At 47.3% G+C, this 22,502-nt stretch overlaps 1 protein-coding gene across 7 annotated transcripts in view; it reads right to left on the reverse strand.

Annotated features, from left to right (window-relative positions):
* Positions 1-13,921, reverse strand: part of WDR33 (WD repeat domain 33) — an 88,041-nt gene extending 74,120 nt beyond the window's left edge. For 6 of the 7 annotated variants that reach the window (XM_058664356.1, XM_058664355.1, XM_058664354.1 and 3 more), the window contains exon 1: positions 13,736-13,921. The gene's annotated coding sequence lies outside the window, so the exon portion shown is untranslated. The remainder of the gene's footprint in view (positions 1-13,735) is intronic. The other variant, XM_058664357.1, reaches the window with a different exon arrangement.
* Positions 13,922-22,502: the final 8,581 nt, after the last annotated feature.

Consider the following 22,502-nt stretch of genomic DNA (forward strand, 5'->3'; position numbering starts at 1 on the left):
CTTACCACAGTCCTACCACTGGGCTACATGTCCACACTACCTAACCAATCCTGAACAAAGCTAGGGGTGGCAGCTCCAAAAATCACAAAATCTTTCAGGCAACCAGCTGACACATGATGGAATATTTTTCTTATTTTAGGCCTCTCTAGCTATTTAAATGATAAATTTTAGTCTTATTCAAGTAACAATGAACCCAAAAAGCTTTCCAGGTTATGCTACGAACTGTTCTGGGCAGGGGGGTGGTAAACATGGAGAAAAGAACACTAAACTGATATTCAAGTGGCCTGGACTATGCCAGCCAACGGTAAGATGACTAATAAATTTCATCTCTTCAGTCCTACTTCCACAGCTTCAAATTAAAAGGTCTGCGTGTGATGATGTCTCCAGGTAAGATCATTCTACAATTTCAGGAGTACACAGAGAGCCAGTAAGAATTTTCCAAAACACCTTTTAGATCTTCTAAAACCTAGCTTAACAACTACACTGGAGATAAAACATTTAACAGAAGACAGTCATTCCATAATGGACCATCCTAAAGAGCAGTCAGTTCTTTGTCCTTAGTGAATCTGCCAACAGTGGAAGAAATGACAAGGTTAAGTTACAGACACTTACAAAACAGCAGTTTCTAATTCTACCAGCCACACTGACCCAAAAAATCTAACTAGTTCATCAATGTAAGCTATGGTGTCTTTTCAGTATCTTATGAAAATGCAATCTGGCATTTCCTTTCCAAAATGTCAGTTTGGATCTTAAAGAAATTGTTTATTAGGGATAAAGTGAACTGAAAGTTAATCAAATCTCAAAAAAGGTAAAAAACCTCACAAATGAAATATCCATTTTGTAACTTCAACTATCCATTACTAGATAGTTAAGGCTTCATACAGCTATCAAAAATTGGTTTTATGGGCCCGGTGTGGTAGCCTCATCTTGCATGCCTGGAATCCCAATGGACACCTGTTCTAATCCCGGCTGCTCCACTTCCCATCCAGCTCCCTGCACACGGCCTGGAAAGCAGTGGAAGAACGCCCAAAGCCTTAGGACCCTGTACCAACATGGGAGACCCTGAAGAGCTCCTGGCTTCAGAATGGCTCAGCACCAACCATTAAGGCCACTTGGGGAGTGAACCAGCAAATGGAAGATCTTTCTGTCTCTCCTTCACTCTGTAAATCTAACTTTCCAATAAAAATAAATAATGTTAAACAAAATTTTTTTAAAAAAAACACCCAGAGTTTATAGCTACTCTAACCAAAAAAAATCAAACTCATATTCATATTTACACACAATTTCTATTCTTGGATGAGAAAATCAATTGCTTAATTCATTCCTAATTGTATTCATCATAGGTATGTACCCACATCCTTGGGAAATGCCAGGTTGCCCTAGACAGGACACCAAAACCACCATGTTTCTGCACTGCCACTATGGTACACACCAATGTCCTAGCTAAAGCTCTCAAGAACATTAGCAATGCCAAAATGAGACACAAATGCCAGGTTCTCAGTAAGCAAAACTCTAAAGCCATGGTCAGGATTCTGAAAGTTATGATAAAGCCTAGCACCCTTGTAAAAATCTGAAATCACTAATTATCACATAGTTGGAAAAACTGTTGTCAACTGCACAGAAAGATTAAACAAGTGCAGAGTGTGGGGGCACAGTACAATGGCTCAATTGGTTAATTAGCTACGTGAAAGTGCTGGGATCATATATGGACGCTAGTTCACGTCCCAGTTGCTCTACTTCCCACCCAGCTCCCTGCTTACAGCCTGGCAAAGTAGTGTAGGGTGGCTCAGACCCTTGGGCCCCTGCACCCACGTGGAAAACCCAGAAGTTCCTGGCTCCTGGCTTTGATTAAGCTCAGCTCCAGTCATTCAGTCATTTGGTGGTGAACCAGCAGATGAAAGATCATTCTCTTTGTTATTCCTTCTCTATGTAAACCTGCCATTCAAGTCAAAATAAATAGATCTTTAAAGAAACGTATTGTGTGATCATAATGGCAGATTTGATTTATATCTCAAATATCTATAAATGACAGAATCTAATCAACCTAGTTCAATGGCACTAGGGCAATGAAGAAGCAAGACAACAGAATAAGCTTTGCTCTACATTGAGCTATGCTACCACTTGGGATGTGCTCCTCTTGCATCAGAGCACTGGTTCAAGTCCTGCCTGCTCCACTTTTCACCTAGCATCTTACTAATGCATCTAGGAGCCAGGAGGAGACCCAGACGCTGGCCACTGTGGACACTTAGGGAGTAAACCAATGTACACAGGAAGCTACCTTTCAAATAAATATATAAAAAGTATAAATGAAAAGTCCAAAGAAAAGATATTCATAAAAATTATGTATTTGATAACAAACCTGCATCTAAAATATACAAAGAACTCATACAACTCAATAACAAAAAGACAAGGCCACAGGCAGGATTTGCAAATGTCAGCATTCCATATCAAAGTGCCAGTTCAAGTGCCAGGTGCTCTACTTCCAATTCAGCTCCTGCTAAATGTGCCTGGGGAGGCGGCAGAGAACAGCTCACCTGCCTGGGTTCTTGCCACCCATGGAGGAGCAGGAGAAGAGTTCTTGGCTCCTGGCTTTGGCCAGCCCTAGCTGTTGAGGCAATCTGGGGAAGATCTTTATCTGTATCTGTCACCCTGCTTTTCAAATAGATATCAAAAATACAAGACAACTGAACTTTTTAAATATACAAATGACCTGACAAGTATTTCTCCAAAGCAGATACACAAACAGCAATAAGCACACACAAATGCTTTGGGGCCTGCATCGTGATATACCAGGTTAAGACACTGCTTATGTCAATGGCATTCCATACAGGTGCTGGTTCAAATCCCAGTTATTAACGTGCCTGAGAAAGCTATGCTATCGAGACAGCCCAAACACACTGACCACACGGGCGACCTGGATGAAGCTCCTGACTGCTGGCTTCAGCCTGCCTTCACCCAGTAATTGCAGCCACTCCCAAAGGACAGGAGGCCTCTGCATCTCCCTAACTCTTTCAAATTAAATAAGCTTGGGGTATGTGTCTGTGTGTAGGGGGGGGGAGGGAGTTACTCCGCGCCATTAGTCTCAGGAAAATACAGTCTAAACCACAATGAGATATTTCACATACCCTAGGATGGCTAAGACCAAATAGAAGGGTAATAAGTGTTTAAAAATGTGGAGGAACTGGATTCCTGATACACTGGCAGGAACAAATGCCTCTTGGGGAAATATTGTACAATTTCTTCAAATGATAAGCACAAACGTACCTTGTGACCCAGCAATAATACTTACAGGTATGAACCAAAGACAAGTGAAAGCATTAAGCCTGCACAAACTAATGCACATTTGCACAAAAATATGAATGGCATTGTTCGTACCAACTAAAAAACAGAAAATAAGCCTAATTTAATCAACTGAGATTGACACACTCAAAAGTCAAACCAAACCACTATAAATGGTAAACAAAAATAAAAATGTTTTTCCTTAAGAAAATCAAGGGACCCGGTGTGGTAACCTAGTGTCCAAAGTCCTTGCCTTGAACATGCCAGGATCCCATATGGGTGCCAGTTCGTACCCAGGTACTCCACTTCACTTCCAGCTCCCTGCTTGTAGCCTGGGAAGGCAGTGGAGGACAGCCCAAGGCTTTGGGACCCTGCACCCACATGGGAGACCCAGAAGAAGCTCCTGGCTCCTGGCTCCTGGCTTTGGCTTAGCACCAACCATTAAGGCTATTTGGGAAGTGAACCAACAGAGGGAAGACCTTTTTCACTATTTCACTCTATAAATCTGACTTTCTAATAAAAATAAATCTTTAAAAAATTTTTTTTAAAAAATCAGGGTTTGGGGCTGGTGTGATGGCCTATTTGGCTAATCCTCTGTCTGCAAGCACCAGTATCCAGTTCGTGTCCCTGCTACTCCTACCTTTGATTCAGCTTCTTGCTTATGGCCTAGGAAAGGACCAGAGAACGGCGCAAAGCCTTAGGATTCCATACCCATGATGGAGGCCCCAGAAAAGTTCCTGACTTCAGATTAATTCCAAGCTAATGTGGCCATTTGAGAAGTGAGCCAGAGGATGGAAGATTTCTCTGTAAATCTGCCTTTCCAATAAAAGTAAATACTAAAAATTAGGCCGGTACAGGTAGCCTAATGGCTAAAGTTCTCACCTTGCATCTACAAGGCTCCCATATGGGCAGTAGTTCGAATTTTGGCTACACCACCTCCTATTCAGCTCCCTGCTTGTGGCCTGGAAAAGCAGCAGAGGATGGACCAGGGCTTTGGGACCCTGCACCCAAGTGGGGGACATGGAAAACTCCTGGCTCATGGCTTCACGTCAGCTCAGCTCTGACCATTGCAGCCACTTTGGAAATGAATCAGCAGACTGAATATCTTCCTCTCTCTCTCTCTCCCCGCTCCTCTCTGTAATTCTGACTTTCCAATTAAACAATGAAATAAAAAAAGATAATGAAATAAATATAAATAAAAAGGAAAATAGGAGAAAATGGCTGGCAACATAGTAAGCTGAGCCTCCGCCTGTTCGCTGTCCTGCACCAATGGACTTGGTGCATGGAGCCTGTAATAACAAGCATGGTGAGATAGCTGAAGTTTCTTAGTGGCATCAGGCTTTTATAGACTGAGGCTCACACAGGATAAGGGAGAAGGTACTGAGCTTGCATACCTCCCACAAACCTTTCTACAGAACCCATCCACTGTTTCCATATCCTTGTTTGAAACTATCTTTGTTTTGTACATCCAATCAAGTGTCCTCATTCCAATGATATCCTATCAACTGTCATCTTATGCTCGCTGTCCTTCTACGAATCACAATGTCCTTATACATCTCCCTATGGTGCCAGCATACCATATAGGCTGCTCCATTTCCAAATAATCCAGCTTCCCACTAATGTGCCTGTGGAAGCAATCAAAAATGATTCAAGTGCGTGGGATTCTGCACCTGTGTGAAATACCCATAAGAAGTTCCGAGGATCAGGACCAGCGTGGTAGCCTAGTGGCTGAAGTCCTCACCTTGAACACGCCAAGATCCCATATGGGCACCAGTTCTAATCCCAGCAGCTCCACTTCCCATCCAGCTCCCTGCTTTTGGCCTGCAGTCCAGGATGGCCCAAAGCCTTGGGACCCTGCACCCACATGGGAGACCCAGAGGAAGCTCCTGGCTCCTGGCTTCAGATTGGCTCAGCTCCATCTGTTGCGGCCACTTGGGAAGTGAACCATCGGACAGAAGATCTTCCTCTCTGTCTCTCCTCCTCTCTGTATATCTGACTTTCCAAGAAAAATAAATAAATCCGGGCCTGCCATGATAGTGTAGTGGTTAAGGTTCTCGCCTTGCACATGCTGGGATCCCATATGGGCGCCGGTTCTAAGCCCAGCAGCCCCGCTTTGCATCCAGCTCCCTGCCTGTGCCTTGGGAAAGCAGTCGAGGACGGCCCAAAGTCTTGGGACCCTGCCATCCACATGGAAGACCTGGAAGAGGCTTTGGGCTCGTAGCTTCAGATCGGTGCATCTCCAACCGTTGCAGTCATTTGGGGAACAAATCAATGGACAAAAGAACTTCTGTCTCTCCTCCTCTCAGTATATCTGACATTCCAATAAAAATGAAAATGAATAAATAGATCTGTCTCTCACAGGTGTACATCCTTGCCAACTACGTAGAAATAAAAATTTTTTGAAGATCTATTCATTTTTATTGGAAAGTCATATTTACACAGACAAGGACAGATAGAAAAGATCTTCCATCTGCTTCTTCACTCCCCAAGTGGCCACAATGACCACAGCTTGGGGAGGAGCCAGGAGCTTGAGGAGCTGCTGTCGCAATGAAGTCCCTGCAAGTGAGCACAAGAACCACGATAGGGATCAGCCCAGACCAGGCCAGGTAATGCTACCCACTGGCAATCATTTGGCACAGGTTGGGGGCAAACCAGGCTGGGCCAGTTCATATCACCCGTTGGCAAATACAAGCACCAGAAAGGAGCACAGGTCAGGCCAGGTCAAACCACAACACAGCCAGTTCACAGGAGGGCCAGGACTGGGCGTCAGATGGGCTGGGCTAGGCTGTAGACCCCACCAATGTTAGCTGGAATTAGGGGTGGCTGGGCCAGGCCAGGCTACAGCAGCCACTGGCAAATGCCGAGGCAAGGGGGCCATAGTACACTGGGACACAGCACCCAACCAGCACACGCAAGACCTGGGGAGGGGGTGAACCCGGTAGAGGGGTTGCATGAGACTTGCCTGCTAGACCACCATTCCCACTGGAGAGCGTGAGAGCTGGGATGGGGGACAGATCAGGCCGGGCAGAGCCACAACATCTGATGGCCTACATGTGAGCTGCACCAGGGGAAAGTCAGGCTCGGTCGACTGTCCCTACTGGTGCAAGGATAAGCCAGAAAGGGTGTGGGTTGGCTGGGTTTTGCTGCAGCATCAGCTGGCAGATGTTGGCACAGGGGGGCTAATTCTGTCAAGTTAAACTGCAGAACCACCTGGAGAGTACAAGTTCCAGGATTGGGAGTAGGCCCAGTAGGGTAACAGTGGCCACCTCCCTTTTGTGTTGCCACTCCCACTGGTGAGCGTGAGAACCAGGCATGGCTATACAGAGAGAGGCACCTGCTGGCACGCGTGTGGACTGGATAGTGGGGCTGGTTTTGTTGAACTGGGCTTCAATGCCCATTGACATGTATGAAAGCTGAACAGCATGTGGGACAGATTGGACCAGTCTGCTATACATACTGCCATACAACCATGTCAGGGGGTGGGCCTGGAGTTGGGGGTCATTACAAGTTGCTCCACTAGGCTGCAGCTCCCACCGGTTTGCATGAGGTCTGAGTGTGTGGTGGGCAGCATCAGGCTAGACTGTAACACCCACTGATTTGTGTAGAAGACAGGTCTATAGGCAGACCTGACCCAGCAGTTGCAACCACCAGCATATGCATAAGCTGACTGGGGCAACAGACTGTGCAAGATCCTGTACTGGCGGGCTCGGCAGTGTGGCCTAGTGGCTAAGGTCCTCGCCTTGATCCCATATGGCCGCTGGTTCTGGTCCCGGCAGCTCCACTTCCTCTCTGTCTCTCCTCCTCTCAGTATATCTGACTTTGTAATAAAAATAAAATAAATCTTTAAAAAAAAAAAAAAAAAAGATCCTGTACTGGCAAGTACACAAGTACACACAAGAATCAGGTCTATGATCACCTCAGATGAAGTTTCTTTAGGGATTCCCCCAAACTGAGTTGCTGACTCAGAACCCCAACCATGAAAAGAAGTGTAGGTTCCATGGTCTGACCATGCAGTGCATGTGTCAGAGCTGGGCCTCCTCAGTGGACAGCATATCCAGGTGCACCTGGAGGACATAGCAGTACATTGGAGGCTGCAGAGGAGACACCTGGGACCATAACAGGATGAAGGACAGAACAACTTGATCATCTACCCCACCCAAGTGTTGGCAGTGAACATCTGGGCAAACAGAGATGCCAAGGTGGACTATGTCAGCCAGTGAATTCTGAAGAGATTTCATCATGCTTGGATTGGCAGCAATTCAGAACAGTTCAACTATCAAAACCTCTTAAGCAGGACCCTCAGAGCATGCCCCGCATCAGGTGCCCTGGAATTGTGTCAGGTGGTTGTCTGCCATTCCAGGGTATGGAGGCGGTTGGCAGGCTGGGTGTAGCTTCTCCTTATTTCCCCTCTTTCCCCAGGTACAGGAAAGAAAAAAAGAATGGAAATAGTGGTCTCATGACCTTCCTGTAGCTCCTGATCCTTTGCACCCTAATCAATTATGCAAAAATCACCAAATCTAAAAAATAATTATCTTAAAAATAAATAAAAATCTTTTAAAATTGAGGGTCTGCTGTGATAGCCTAGTGGCTGAGGTCCTCACCTTACACTTGCTGGGAATCCCATATGGGTGCCAGTTCTAATCCCGGAGGCTCTGCTTTCCATCCAGTTCCCTACTTGTGGCCTGGGAAAGCAGTCAAGGACAGCCCAAAGCCTTAGCACCTTGCATCCCTGTGGGAGACATGGAAGAAGCTCCTGGCTTCGAACTGGCGCAGTTGCGGCCACTTGGAGAGTAAATCAGCGAACAGTAGATCTTCCTCTCTCTCTTTCCATCTCTGTATATCTGACTTTCCAATAAAAATAAATCCTTAAAAAATAAAATTTGCTCCTCAAAGGTATTCTGCTAAGTGGGACAGCAAGTAGACATGGGGTGCCTTTAGGAACAATCAGCCTAAGGCACAGTTTTGCATTTATCATCACACTCAAGGGCCTGTTCACCATAGTAAGACCCAATGTCAGATGCCATAAGGCCTAAGTAACATAAGGCAGTCACAGACCCCAGATTAACTTGAGACAAGTAAGGTCTCATTAGTGAGATGAGATTTAGGTGGATTTTAAGGAATTAACTGGTTACAAATACAATCTAAAAGAAAGAAAATAATCCAGGCCGAGTTAGCAAAGGCCCAAGGGGAGAAAAGCAGCCAGTGGCACAAGACAGGCGGACCACCGGAACCCATGCGACAACTCAGCTGGTTACTGCTCCACCTCGCAAGTACCAGCATCTCATATGAGCGCCAATCCCTGTCCCCAGGCTACTCTGCTTCCATTCAGCTCCCTGCTTATGGCCTGGGAAAGCCTTGGGAGCTGGCACCAACACAGGAGATGCAAAAGAGGCTCCTGGCTCTGGATCAGCTCAGCTCTGGCCGTTTTGGCCATTTGGGGGTGAACCAGCATATCAATGATCTTTCTGTCTCTATTCTCTGTAAACCGGCCTCCCAAATAAACAAAAGTAAATTATTTAAAGGAAATATAGTGCAGTGCAGAGTTATAAGTTTCTGTAGAAAGTCCACTCAGTTGTCAATTTTTACAAGCCTAAGTTCGAATAATTCAAAAATATAAAGCAATAGAGCACTACAGTTATCTGTATTCCAACTGCTCACAAAGTAGTATGGAAAATTCACAAAACATTTGAGAGATAATGCGAGATGCCGCATTACAGAGAAAGGAACACTAACAGAATGAGATGAGTTTTCAGACATTTGAGTGTTTAAAAAACTGTAAATGATTCTACCAACTAAATTCTACTCAGAAAAATGTCGAAATACATTGAATGTTTACTGCATACAATGTATTCTAACATTTCTGTATGAAAGGACACTGAACCGCAGCAAGCTGAATTAACTGGCCCAAAATAATAAAGGTGGTTCAGGTGAGCCTGGCATTCAGCTTAGATCTTGTGAGGGCTGAGGCCAGTGTGCCGCCCCGGAACTCCCAGCTGTGGACACCTGCTACCCACTCAAACTCTCAACACAAACTTCTGTGCAAGTTTTACGAAATCAATGAGTCCACTAGACAACTACTGAAATGCGTGACAACCAGGGTGCCCCACAGACAGTGTCGTCACCCCAGATTCCAACCAAATGCAGAGCTGCTTCTGCGCCAAGGACCAGCGGCAGTGGTCTGCCAAGGACCAGCGGCAGTGGTCTGCCAAGGCAGGGAGGAGGGTGAGGAGAAAGAAGGTCACCATGATTGAAGCCGTGAAACTTCGAAACCTGCATCATAACAAAAGACATGATGCTTTCAACTATTAAAACTGAGGTCAGGTAAGGTACTCGTCTCACAGTGTACTGTAACACACAAGGAACTTAGATACGACACTTGATCTTAGCCAAAAGGCTACTAAACAGTGTGCAGGGGAAGTTACTGACTCTCAACAGCCAACTTTCAACACAAATGAAATTCCTGGGATGAAGTTTTGTAGAAAAACCAAGACCGTCTGTAATCCACCCTTTAACAATTTATCAATTTATAATATTTAAACATACTTTGATAATGAAGAATTCCTATCTACAGATTCCAATTATTTCTTCAGCTAAAAATCCCTTATAAAATTCCAATTCTTGGGCCCAGCGGCGTGGCCTAGTGGCTAAAGTCCTCGCCTTGAACGCGCCCTGGGATCCCACATGGTCGCTGGTTCTAATCCCGGCAGCTCCACTTCCCATCCAGCTCCATGCTTGTGGCCTGGGAAAGCAGTAGAGGACGGCCCAATGCTTTGGGACCCTGCACCCACGTGGGAGACCTGGAAGAGGTTCCTGGTTCCCGGCTTCAGATTGGCACAGCACCGGCCGTTGCGGCTCACTTGGGGAGTGAATCATCGGATGGAAGATCTTCCTCTCTGTCTTTCCTCCTCTGTATATCTGACTTTGTAATAAAAACAAATAAATCTTTAAAAAATAAAATAAATTTAAAATTCCAATTCTTTAGCTCAGCAACCTCAAAAGAATTTTAGAGAGAGATTCCCAACCAAAAAAACTATCATTAGGTCCGGCGCTATAACCTACTGGCTAAATTCTTGCCTTGCACACACTGAGATCCCATATGGTGCTAGTGTGTGTCCTGGCTGCTCCACTTCCCATCCAGCTCCCTGCTTGTAGCCTGGGAAAGCAGTAGAGGAACACCTAAAGCTTTGAGACCCTGCACCTGCACGGCAGACCCAGAAGCATCCCCTGGCTCCTGGCTTCAGATCAGCTCAAGCCTGGCTGTTGCAGTTACTTGGGCAGTGAGCAAGCAGACAGATATTTGTCTCTCCTTCTCTGTAAAACTGACTTTCAAAAAAAAAAAATCACTAATATATTTTCTGTAATTACAAAGTTTTATTGCAACCTCACTTTCTTATTCTAAATATAAAGCAATTATGGGGCCAGCATCAAGGCATAACAAGTTAAGCATCAGCCTGCAGTGCTGGCATCCCATAAAGTGCCACTTTGAGTCCAAGGTGCTCCACTTCTGATTCAGTTCCCTGCTAATGAGCCTCGAAAAGCAAAGAAACCGGGTCCCTGCACCCACATGGGAAACCCAGAAGCAGTTCCGGGCTCTTGGCTTCAGACCAGCCAAGCTTCAGTTCAGAGGTTGTAGCTATTTTGAGAGTGAATTAAGGGATGAAAGCTCTGTGTCTCTCTGTAACCCTACCTTTCAAATAAAAATTAACAAATCATAAAAATAAATATTTTTAAAATATTTGGGCAGAGAGGAACCTGGTGTTGTGGGGCAGATTAAGACACTACTTGAGATGCTGATATCCTATTCAGCATCCCAGCTGCTCCACTTCTCATCCAACTCCCTGCTAATGCACCTGCAAGAGCAACTAAGTACTGGGGCCTCTGCCGCCCAGGTGCGAGACTCCAATGGAGTTTCAAGCTCCCACCCTCAGCCGGCCTCAGCCCCAGAGCCATCTGAACAGTGAACCAGTGGGTGAAAGATCTTTGACATTCAGCCTTTCAAAGAAAATCTTTCTTAAAGAACATTTTTTTTCAACAAAGTAACATAAATGTTAAATGGACTTTTTCATTACTTCACAGAGCTCTGAATCAGCACCTAACATGGCTGGTAAAAATATAATTTGAAGCTTAAAAGCAGAGCTCAGCGTGGAGCCTAGCAGCTAAATCCTCGCTTTGCATACAATGGCCTCCGATATGAGTGCTGGTTCTAATCCCAGTTGCTCCACTTCCCATCTAGCTTCCTATTTATGGCCTGGGAAAGCAGTCAAAGGATGGTCCAAAGCCTTGGGACACTGCACCCATGTAGGACACCTGGAAGAAGCTCCAGGCTCCTGGCTTCAGATCCGTGCAGCTTCAACCATAGCAGCCACTTGGGCAATGAATCAGCAGACTAAAGATGTTTCTCTCTGCCTCTCCTCCTCTCTGCATATCGGTCTTTCCAAAATAAATAAATAAATAAAACAAATAAATAAATAAATAAGGCAGGCAGTCATTATGAACCTGCAAGTTAAGCAACAACCTCAGACACTCAGCTCCCATAGTGCAGCGAGCGTTCCCTCCCAGCTATTCTGTTTCTAATCCAAGAGTGGCTGCAGAAGATGGCTCAAGGCCTGGATCCCTGCCACCCCTGATGGACACCCAGGCTGTTTTAGGCTCCCATAGAGTCCTGGCCCTGGCCAGCACTTGACCAATGAAGCAGCAAACACAAGATGTGTCTCCGGCCTGGCGCAACAGCGTAATGCTTAAAGTCCTCGCCTTGCACGCGCTGGGATCCCATATGGGCGCCGGTTCTAAGTCCGGCAGCCCAGCTTCCCATCCAGCTCCATGCCTGTGGCCTGGGAAAGCAGTCGAGGACGGCCCAAAGCCTTGGGACCCTGCACCCACGTGGGAGACCTGGAAGAGGTTCCTGGCTTCGGATTGGCTCAGCTCCAGCCACTGCAGCTACTTGGGGAGGGAACCATCGGATGGAAGATCTTTCTCTCTGTCTCTCATGCTCTGTATTTCTGACTTTCCAATCAAAATAAATAAATCTTGAAAAAAAAAATTTGTCTCTCTCTAACAGTGCCCCTTAAGGTAGACAAAAAATCAGCTTTTTAAGGCCCGAAAAGTAACTGTTCACAAGATCTGCTGCTTTACTATTTTTCACCAACCAAAGAATGCAAGCTAAGCCATTAGCTTCATAATCATTTCATTTTCCCTGAAGCGTATCTGCAACTTTCTACCAAAATAATTTCCACCCCTCCACCACCACCACCGAAATCCTATAATTCTCCCATCAGTTTTAAGCAGGTTGAATACTCGCCATAAAACGAAACCAAATACATACAATAGTGTAGCCTCTGTTGAGCAGGAAAACCTGTTAAAAGGTGCAAAAGTACACACAGGTGTCAAATGAAATTAAGATTAGAGAAAAACGCCAAGGGGTGAGCAATTAACATAGTTGCTTTTAAGTCACTAAATAGTGTTGTTTGAATCAAATCTAACATTGCACCGAGTTCACAGGCACAAAAAAAAAAGCCGCAATTCAGGGTGTGCTTGAAAACTCCCAAGAGATGCTGCTTTCGGCAGACTCTGGTTGTTGCCCTGTAAAGCCCTCGGCAGCTCAGTTCAGTATCATCCGTGCGAAACTTCTTTCAAGAAACTCCCTCACCGACTTTTTACAGGCTAAACTTTCCTGAATCGGATTTCAACCGCTACAGTTCCGGAATCCCCTCCTCTCCTTAAGCGCCACGACTGCCTCCTGCCCCCGGAAGGCAGGCAACTTCACCACCAGGGTTACAGTCAAGACCCACATAGGTTTTACTTTTAAAACCTGAACCCTTTCTGCAAGACACTGAAGACTCGTCTACCAGAAAGCAACTTGGAGACAGGATGCACGGGCCGGGAGGGGCGGGGGTTATCAGAAGGGATACGTCGGCGGAGCAGCAGCGGGACAACTACTACTCCAAAGGAGCAGGGCCCTGCCTGTCAAAGCTGCGCCCTTTATTTCCCCGCAGCAAACGCCAACTTCAAGCCCCCGGGAACATGCAGGCCAGACATTCCGCAGTTTTTACACTTTTCACGTGAGTTTCCCTAAGACCCCTTCAACCTACCGAAGTCACATTGAAAAAAAAAAAAAAAAAAAAAGGCCCAGTCACCTCGTCCCACTCCGGCGGCGAATCCCTCTTCCCAACCCCACACCCCAGCCCGTGGCCGGCCTTACCCGCGTCTTCCCACCGCCAGGTCTCAGCCATGGCCCTGGTACCCCCACTCCCCTGCCACGACCTCCGGACTCCGACCCCGCCCGAAAGCTGCAACCGGTTCCAACGAACCCTCTCCCAACACGGTCCTCCCGGCTCCTCCAACTTGTCCCCGGGCGCCCCCTCCAAGCCCCCGGAACACGCAACGGCCGAGCCCGAAAATGGCGGAGACTGCCGCCGTGTGCTGCAGGCCAGCGGCCCCGAGCCGCCGCCAGACTCACCGTGGGGCGCCAAGCCGAGCTCCGCCAGGCGAGCGAAGCGTTGGTCTTCACTCTGTGAAACGTCTCCGCCGGACGGCCTCCTTCCTCCGCCCCTCTCAAGCCCTCTCCTCCAAAGGAACAGCCGCCATCTTCCCCGCGGAGCCACCGAGCGCACGCCCTTGCGTCACCACGCACCGGCGTACGTCCTACCTCCCGCGCGCCCAGGCCGGCGGGATGCCTCCCGAGGTGCGGCGTGCGCATGTGCGAAGGTGAGGGGCCGGCCTCCCAGGGCGGTGCGCTGCGCTCTGGCCGGCGGCTCCCTTTGTTCCGGCGCCCTGGGTGTAGGGCGGACCGGGCGGCCGTGCTCGGCGGCCCGGCCCCTTTTCTCCGCTGGTGAGAGCTCCAGAGTTGGACTGAGGTGTTTGTTGGGGGCCGCGCGTGCGCTGTTTGGCCAAGCCTACCACTCACTTTGTTAGGCCTGTGGATTAATCCGTGAATTCAATGAGCGCAGAAGGCGCATCGAACCCCGTCATCCAGGAGCCTCCCCGAAAGGTCCGGACTAGGCTGGTGCACGTTTTGACTTGATGCCGGAGTTCAAGCTCCACTTCCTGCTCCTGTTCACCTTGGCTTCCTTCCACCCGCCTGGGAGACGTGGATTCAGTGCCCAAACCTAGCCCTTAGCCCTGGCCATGAAACAGATGAGAGGTCTCTGTCTCAAATAAATGGAAAAAAATAAATAAATTTATAGAGACAAGGAGAGAAAATGATCTGAAGTCTGCTAGCTCACTCCCCAAATAGCCACAATGGTCGATCTGAAGTCAGGAGCTTCTTCTGGGTCTCCTACGCAGATGCAGGGTCCCAAGGCTTTGGGCCGTCCTCTACTGCTTTCCCAGGCCACAAGCAGGGAGCTGGATGGGAAGTGGAGCAGCCGGGACATGCCTATATGGGTTGCTGGCACTTGCAGACAGAGAATTAGCCAATTGAGCCATTGCCTAATAAAAAGCAAGGCCCTAAATAAAAAAATTTTTACAAACCAAGTAATTAAGGAAATGGAAGAAGATGGTAGAGGAATCCATCACCTCCCTTCTCTGGGCCTCTCTGCTGTTAGTATCCTGTGTGTCTTTCCAAAGTGTGTAAAAGTGAAAATTGTGTACGCATGTGCTTTTCCCCCTACATAAATAGGATCTTCTGCACACCATCTTCTCTTCTGTTCACTTTTCCTTCTCAGTTAATTTAGGATGGCTGTTGGAGAAGTTTGTGGAGGGGCAGGCCTTGTGGTGCCAAAGCTGAGTCTGCTGCTTGTAACCTGGGCATTCCAGCATGAGCTGCGGCCCAAGGCCCAGCTGTGCGCCCTTCCATCCAGCTCCCTGCTAGTGTGTCTGAGTAGGAGAAACAACAGGCCTGACATGAGGGCCTCCATGGTGAACTCCGCTCCCTCCAGACACACACCAGAGACTAACCCAGCTGAGAAAACCGCATCCTGCTTGGCAACAACACTGCAACGCCTGGCATGCCTAGAAGAAAAATGGGATTCACCTGGTGCAACAACAAAGGCTTGTGAAGTTACTGCTTAGTAATTTTTCATCCCTAAAATAGATCTGAATTAGCTCAGCATATTAGCTCAGGCCCCTGGACCCCAATCTCACAGTGGTTTTTCACCTTTGTAAAACTTGCTGTTCTGCGGTTTGCAGTCAACAGGTTTTTGCGGGCATGAGCCCCACCTTCACCAGCAATAAAGGCCTTTAAAGTCTTAATCAGTGCGCAGCGATCGTCTGTATTCACTTGCTTGAGTACAGCAAAGGCAGCAGAAACTGGCCCATGTGCTTGGGCTCCTTGCCACTTATGGGGAAGTCCAGTAAGGTTCCTGACACCAGGTTTAGGTAGCCAACTGGGGAGTAAACCAGCCAATGGAAAATCTCTCTGTCTCTCTGTAACTTTGACTTTGAAATAAACAAAAGGACCTTTATTAAAGGTCTCACTCTCAGCACAACAGGCATTCTCAGCTGTGGGAATAAACAAGTAGCCATTATTCAGTCTTTATCCTTTTCCACCTGAAAATATCCATTAGTCTCATCTGGAATTTTCCTTCAGGGATTTTATTGTCCTCAAGAAAGCTAGTTTGCTTTTTTTGAGTTTCAGGTGTTTCTCTTGGTAAAAATGGAATAATGTGGCTCAGTCTTCAAGCTAATTGCAAACATGACTACATTTCATCTACCTCTTCTTTCTAGTCCACACAGCAGCTAGTGGCTTCCAGGGCAGGTATTTGGCAAAACAGTTAAGACATTGTATCTTGGGGCCTGGCAGCATGGCCTAGCGGCTAAAGTCCTCTCCTTGAACGCCCCGGAATCCCATATGGGCGCCGGTTCTAATCCCAGCAGCTCCACTTCCCATCCAGCTCCCTGCTTGTGGCCTGGGAAAGCAGTTGAGGACAGCCCAAAGCTTTGGGATCCTGCACCCACGTGGGAGACCCGGAAGAGGTTCCTGGTTCCCGGCATCGGATCGGCGCAGCACCGGCCCGTTGCGGCTCACTTGGGGAGTGAATCATCGGATGGAAGATCTTCCTCTCTGTCTCTCCTCCTCTCTGTATATCCAGCTTTCCAATAATAGTAAATAAATCTTAAAAAAAAAAAAAGACACTGTATCTTTTTTTATTATTATTAAATTTAGTCATTAATTACATTGTGTTGTAATTACATAGAATCTGGGATTCTCCCCCCACCATTCTCCTCCCCACCCTCCCCCCATGGTGGGTTCCTCCACCCCGCTGCATAACCATAGCTCAAGTTCAGTTGAAATTCCCTCCCTGCGACAAGTCCAACTACTTATTGGGTAGACCCTCTCTGGTCTGAGGGCAGAGTCAGCAGAGTATCTTCCCGGTCAAATAAAAGCACTAATATACCATCTGCAACAATTAACATCGTTATGGAATTAATTGACATGGTATTGAGCAGTCAACATGATAAAAATAAATGCGATTTCTTAACCACTTTCTGTGACCCCCCAAGACACTGTATCTTAACTGTTCAAATTCCCACTCCACCTTCTCCCTTAAAATCCCCTTTTACATCAGATATATTAAGGAAACAATACAGAACTAATTGTCTTGTCCATGTTCCTGTAACGCTTGAACCTTTTTACCCTAATTATGTCAACATTGTCAAAACATAAATTAAAAAAAGTTCCCACTCCACTGCCCATACATGGGTCCCTGCCGCTCATGGGGAGCTCCTGGATTGAGGTCTAGGTGCCTGGCTTCACCCTAACCCAGCCCCAGCTGCTCTGGGCATTGGGGAACTAAACTAAATAGCTTTCTTACTTTACTAAGAAAGATTTATTTAGAACCAGACATGGTAGCCTAGCAGTTAAAGTCATCGCCTTGAATGTGCCAGTATCCTATATGGCCGCCGGTTCTAATTCCAGCAACCCCACTTCCCATCCAGTTCCCTGCCTGTGGCCTAGGAAAGCGGCTGAGGATGGCCAAAACCCTTGGGACCCTGCACCCGCATGGGAGACTCAGAAGAGGCTCCGGGCTGCTGATTTAGATTGACTTAGCTCCGGCCACTGAGGTCAATTGGGTAGTGACCAGCAGATGGAAGATCTTCCTCTGTTTCTGACTCCTCTCTGTATATCTGACTTTGCAATAAAAATAATTCTTTAAAAAAAGATTTATTTATTATTTTTATTGGAAAGTCAAATCTACAGACAGGACAGAGAAAAAGATCCATCTGATAGTTTACTCAGCAAATGGCTGCAATGGCGACAGCTGAGCTGATCCAAAGCCAGGAGCTTCTTCGGGGTCTCCTGCATGGTTACTTACATGCATGGATACATGACCCAAGGCTTTGGGCCATCCTCTACCACCCTCCCAGGCCGCAAGCAGGAAGCTACATAAGAAGTGGAACGGCCAGCACATGAACCAGCACCCATATGGGATCCGGGCACATGCAATTCAAGGATTTTAGCCACTAGGCTATCGCGCCCAGCCTAATTTAAGTATTTTTATTGGAAAGGCAGATTTTTTTTAAAAAAAGAAAGATTTATTTTTATTACAAAGTCAGATATACAGAGAGAAGGAGAGACAGAGAGCAAGATCTTCCGTTGGATGATTCACTCCCCAAGTGAGCTGCAACCGGCCGATGCGCGCCGATCCGATGCCGGGAACCAGGAACCTCTTCCAGGTCTCCCACGTGGGTGCAGTGTCCCAATGCATTGGGCCGTCCTCGACTGCTTTCCCAGGCCACAAGCAGGGAGCTGGATGGGAAGTGGAGCTGCTGGGATAAGAACCGGCGCCCATATGAGATCCTCGGGCTTTCAAGGCGAGGACTTAAGCCGCTAGGCCACGCCGCCGGGCCCTGGAAAGGCAGATTGACAGAGAGAAGTAGAGACAAAGAAAAATCTTCCATCTGCTGGTTCTTTCTCCAAATGGCCGCATTGACCAGAGCTGAGCTGATCCGTATCCAGGAACCAGCAGCTTCTTCTCGGGCTCCATGTGGGTTCAGGATCCCAAAGCTTTGAACCATCCTCCCCTGCTTTTCCCAACCATAAGCAGGGAGCTGGGTGGAAAGTGGAACAGTCAACACAAATGAAGCCCATATGAGATGCCAGCTCTTGGAGTTGGAGGATTAGCCTGTTGAGCCAACATACCATCCCTGTGATAGCCTTCTTTCTCTTTCACTCTGCTTTCCAAATAAATAAGCTTTTAAAAAGGAAACAAGAGGGCCTGGTGAGGTAGCATTGCAGCTAAAGTTTTCGCCTTACCAGGATCCCAGCCAGCTCCCTGCCTATGGCTTGCGAAAGCAGTCTTGGATGGTCCAAAGCGTTGGGACTCTGCACCCGCATGGGAGACCCGGAAGAGGCTCCTGGCTTCAGATTCGCCAAGCTCTGGCAGTTACAGGCGCTTGGGGAGTGAATCAGTGGATGGAAGAGCTTCCCCTCTGACTCACCTCTGCGTGTATCTGACTTTCCAATAAAAATATAAAAAGAAAAAAATAAATCTTTTTTAAAAAAGAAAAAAGATTCCAATCTTGGCAACCAAGGGTCACCACGAATAATTTTTTAAAAAAGGAAATAAGAATAGGGGGTTATGGGGCCCGGCGGCAAGGCCTAGCGGCTAAAGTCCTCGCCTTGAAGGCCCCGGGATCCCATATGGGCGCCGGTTCTAATCCCAGCAGCTCCACTTCCCATCCAGCTCCCTGCTTGTGGCCTGGGAAAGCAGTAGAGGACGGCCCAATGCTTTGGGACCCTGCACCCGCGTGGGAGACCCGGAAGAGGTTCCTGGTCCCGGCATCGGATTGGCGCGTACCGGCCCGTTGCGGCTCACTTGGGGAATGAATCATCCAACGGAAGATCTTGCTCTCTGTCTCTCCTCCTCTCTGTATATCCAGCTTTCCAATAACAATAAAAAAAAATATTTAAAAAAAAAAAGAATAGAGGATTATTTAAAAGCAAATAAGAAAAAAGAAAACATCAACACACAAAGCACACAGAACCCTTTAGCAGTTTGCAGTAACTCAAGTCATTTTCACCAACTAATGCAGCTGCTGTGACCTGCTGGCCCCCCCATTACCTCTCTGTTTTCCCTCCCACTTGACCCCAGTCCATGATCCAATCAGTAGCCAGAGTGACCGGTTCATAAAAGTCAGCCCCTACTACTCTGCTTTAAGCCTCCGACTAGATTGCTACTGTGCAGGGCATAACAAAATCCAAGCTGCTGGTGCCATGACCCAGGCCTGCTTAGCTCCACAGCCTCAGCACCTGGCAACTTTTCCCTGACCCAAAAACCTATACCCACATTCACTTTTCTCTTTCTTTTTCCAATAAAAAAAAAAAAGTCAGATATACAGAGAGGAGGAGAGACAGAGAGGAAAATCTTCCGTCCGCTGATTCACTCCCTAAGTGGCTGCAATGGCTGGAGCTGCACCAATCCAAAGCCAGGAGCCAGGAGCCATTTCTGGGTCTCCCTCATGGGTGCAGGGTCCCAAGGCTTTGGGTCATCCTCAATTGCTTTCCCAGGTCATAAGTAGGAAGCTGGATGGGAAGCAGGGTCACTGGAATTAGAACCAGTGCCCATACGGGATCTTGGTGTGTACAAGGCGAGGACTTTAGCTGCTAGGCTACCATGCCAGGCCCACTTTTCATTTTGAGAGGCAAATTTACAGAGATTTACAGGCTGATTGACACATAGCTGCAACAGCTGAAGCTGAGCCAGACCAAAGGCAAGAGCTAAGAGCTTCTTCCAGTCTCTTGCTTTCCTTTAGTGTGTTTCTGTGCCTAAGTATGGCGCTAGATGGGAAGGAGAACATCAAAGACTCAAAGGAAAGCCCATACAGGATGCTGGTGCTTGCAGGCAGAGAATTAGCAAGTCCCTACTTATTTTCTGTGTTTCTCCCATGCTGCATGCCCTTGCACTTCACTTTCTCCCTCCTGATCAAGAACTCTCTCCCCAGATTTTCCTATAACTGGGTCGTAATTTTGTTGCTGTTGTCATTAATTTATTGCAGAAGAACTCCTCTCTGTGGGTTCAGATCCCAAATGCCTGTCACAGAAAATAGGATTTTTTTTTTTTTTTGGTAAGATTTATTTTATTTTTATTACAAAGTCAGATATACAGGGAGGAGGAGAAACAGAGAGAAGATCTTCCTTCCGATGATTCACTCCCCAACTGGCCGCAACGCCCGGTGCTGTGCCGATCCGAAGCCAGAAGCCAGGAACTTCTTCCAGGTCTCCCACGCGGGTGCAGGGTCCCAAGGCTTTGGGCTGTCCTCCACTGCTTTCCCAGGCCACAAGCAGGGAGCTGGATGGGAAGTGGAGCTGCCGGACTTAGAACCAGTGCGCATATGGGATCCTGGTGGGTTCAAGGCAAGGACCTTAGCCGCTAGACCACACCGCACCAGGCCCGAAACTAGGATTCCAATCCAGGCGTCACAGGTGGGTGGCAGGAAGCTACCTGCTTGCATCATCACCTACAGCCTCCCACAATGTGTGTTGAGCAGGAAGCTGGAGTCCACAGCCAGGGTCAGGACTTGAATCCAGGATCTTTACTACTAAGCTAGTCATCTGCCCCACCTTGCTCTCCTTTTGGATACTAAGATACATGGTATGTGCTCAGTATACTTTGCTTAAAGAACTACCAGATAATCCAAAGGTTGTAAGAGCACTGAAAATCATGTGAGTATAAGAAACTTAGGCTCGGGCTCGGCAGTGTGGCCTAGTGGCTAAGGTCCTCGCCTTGATCCCATGTGGCCACTGGTTCTAATCCCGGCAGCTCCACTTCCTCTCTATCTCTCCTCCTCTCAGTACATCTGACTTTGTAATAAAAATAAAATAAATCTTTAAAAAAAAAAAAAAAAAAAAAAAAAAAAAAAGAAACTTAGGCTCTGTTGCTGAAAAAAAAATCCCCAAAGGGTTATAGTTTAGTGTGAAACGTAGAGCATCTGAGAGGGCAGAACTACGAACACCTGGCTCCAGTAGCGGTCCCTCCTCCTTTGCATTCGAACACAAATAATCCTAGGAGTTCGGGGAAGGAAGGGGTGTTGCCAGAAAGTAGACTTCGTCTTGCAAGGGTCTTTCTCTCTCTGTCAGCATTTCAAATAAAATGAAAGTACCTTACATTTTAATCATTTCATCCTTCACTGATCTCTCAGCCCACATACAGGGAGCTGGAGGGGAAGAGGAGCAGCTCAGACATGAAATGGCGTTTATAGGAACCTGGCACCTACAAGGGGAATATTAGTCAATTAAGTTATCACATTGGGCCCAGATTACCGGTTTTTAAGTGTTCAGATATTGAAATACATCCATAAGGAGCCTCACCATGCTCCATCTCCTCAGGATTTCACTATAGTCCAATAAATGCCTGATGGCCCCGATGGACATATCTTGAAAATCACCTCTGGCGGAAGCAGGGTTTCATTTAATTTGCTTTGGTTTCAAGAACTACATATTTTAGGGTCCAGCGGCATGGCCTAGTGGCTAAAGTCCTTGCCTTAAACGCACCGGGATCCTATATGGGCGCCAGTTCTAATCCCGGCAGCTCCACTTCCCATCCCGCTCCCTGCTTGTGGCCTGGGAAAGCAGTCCAGGACGGCCCAAAGCCTTGGAACTGGGACCCTGCACCTGTGTGGGAGACCTGGAAGAAGCTCCTGGCTCCTTGCTTTGGATCAGCGCAGCACAGGCCGTTGCAGCTCACTTGAGGAGTGAATCATCGGACGGAAGATCTTCCTCTCTGTCTCTCCTCCTCCCTGTATATCTGACTTTCCAATAGGAATAAATAAACATTTTTTTTAAAAAAGAATTACATATTTTGGGACCTGGTGCAATGGATCAGTAGCTAAATCCTCACCTTGAAAGAACCAATATCCCATATGGGTGCCAGTTCATGTGCAAGCTACTACTCACTTCGCATCCAGCTCCCTGCTTGTGGCCTGGGAAAGCAGCAGAGGATAGTCCTAAGCTTCAGGACCCTGAATTCACTTGCGAGACCCAAAAGGAGCTCCTGGCTTCAGATCGGTTCAACTCTGGCCATTGTTGTCATAAGGGAAGTGAATCAGCGGATGGAAGATCTTGTCCCTCTGTAAATCTGCCTTTTTTGTTTTCTTTTTAAAAGATTTTTATTGATTTTTATTGGAGAGGCAGGTTTACAGAGAGAAGAGGAGACAGAGAGAAAAATCTTCCATTCGCTGGTTCACTCCCCAAGTGGCCACAATGGCCGGAGTTGAGCCGATCTGAAGCCAAGAGCCAGAAACTTCTATGTCTCCCACATGGGCGCAGGGCCCCAAAGACTTGGTTC

The sequence above is a fragment of the Ochotona princeps genome, chromosome 5 (assembly GCF_030435755.1).
Source record: "Ochotona princeps isolate mOchPri1 chromosome 5, mOchPri1.hap1, whole genome shotgun sequence".
Taxonomy (NCBI): Eukaryota; Metazoa; Chordata; class Mammalia; order Lagomorpha; family Ochotonidae; genus Ochotona; species Ochotona princeps.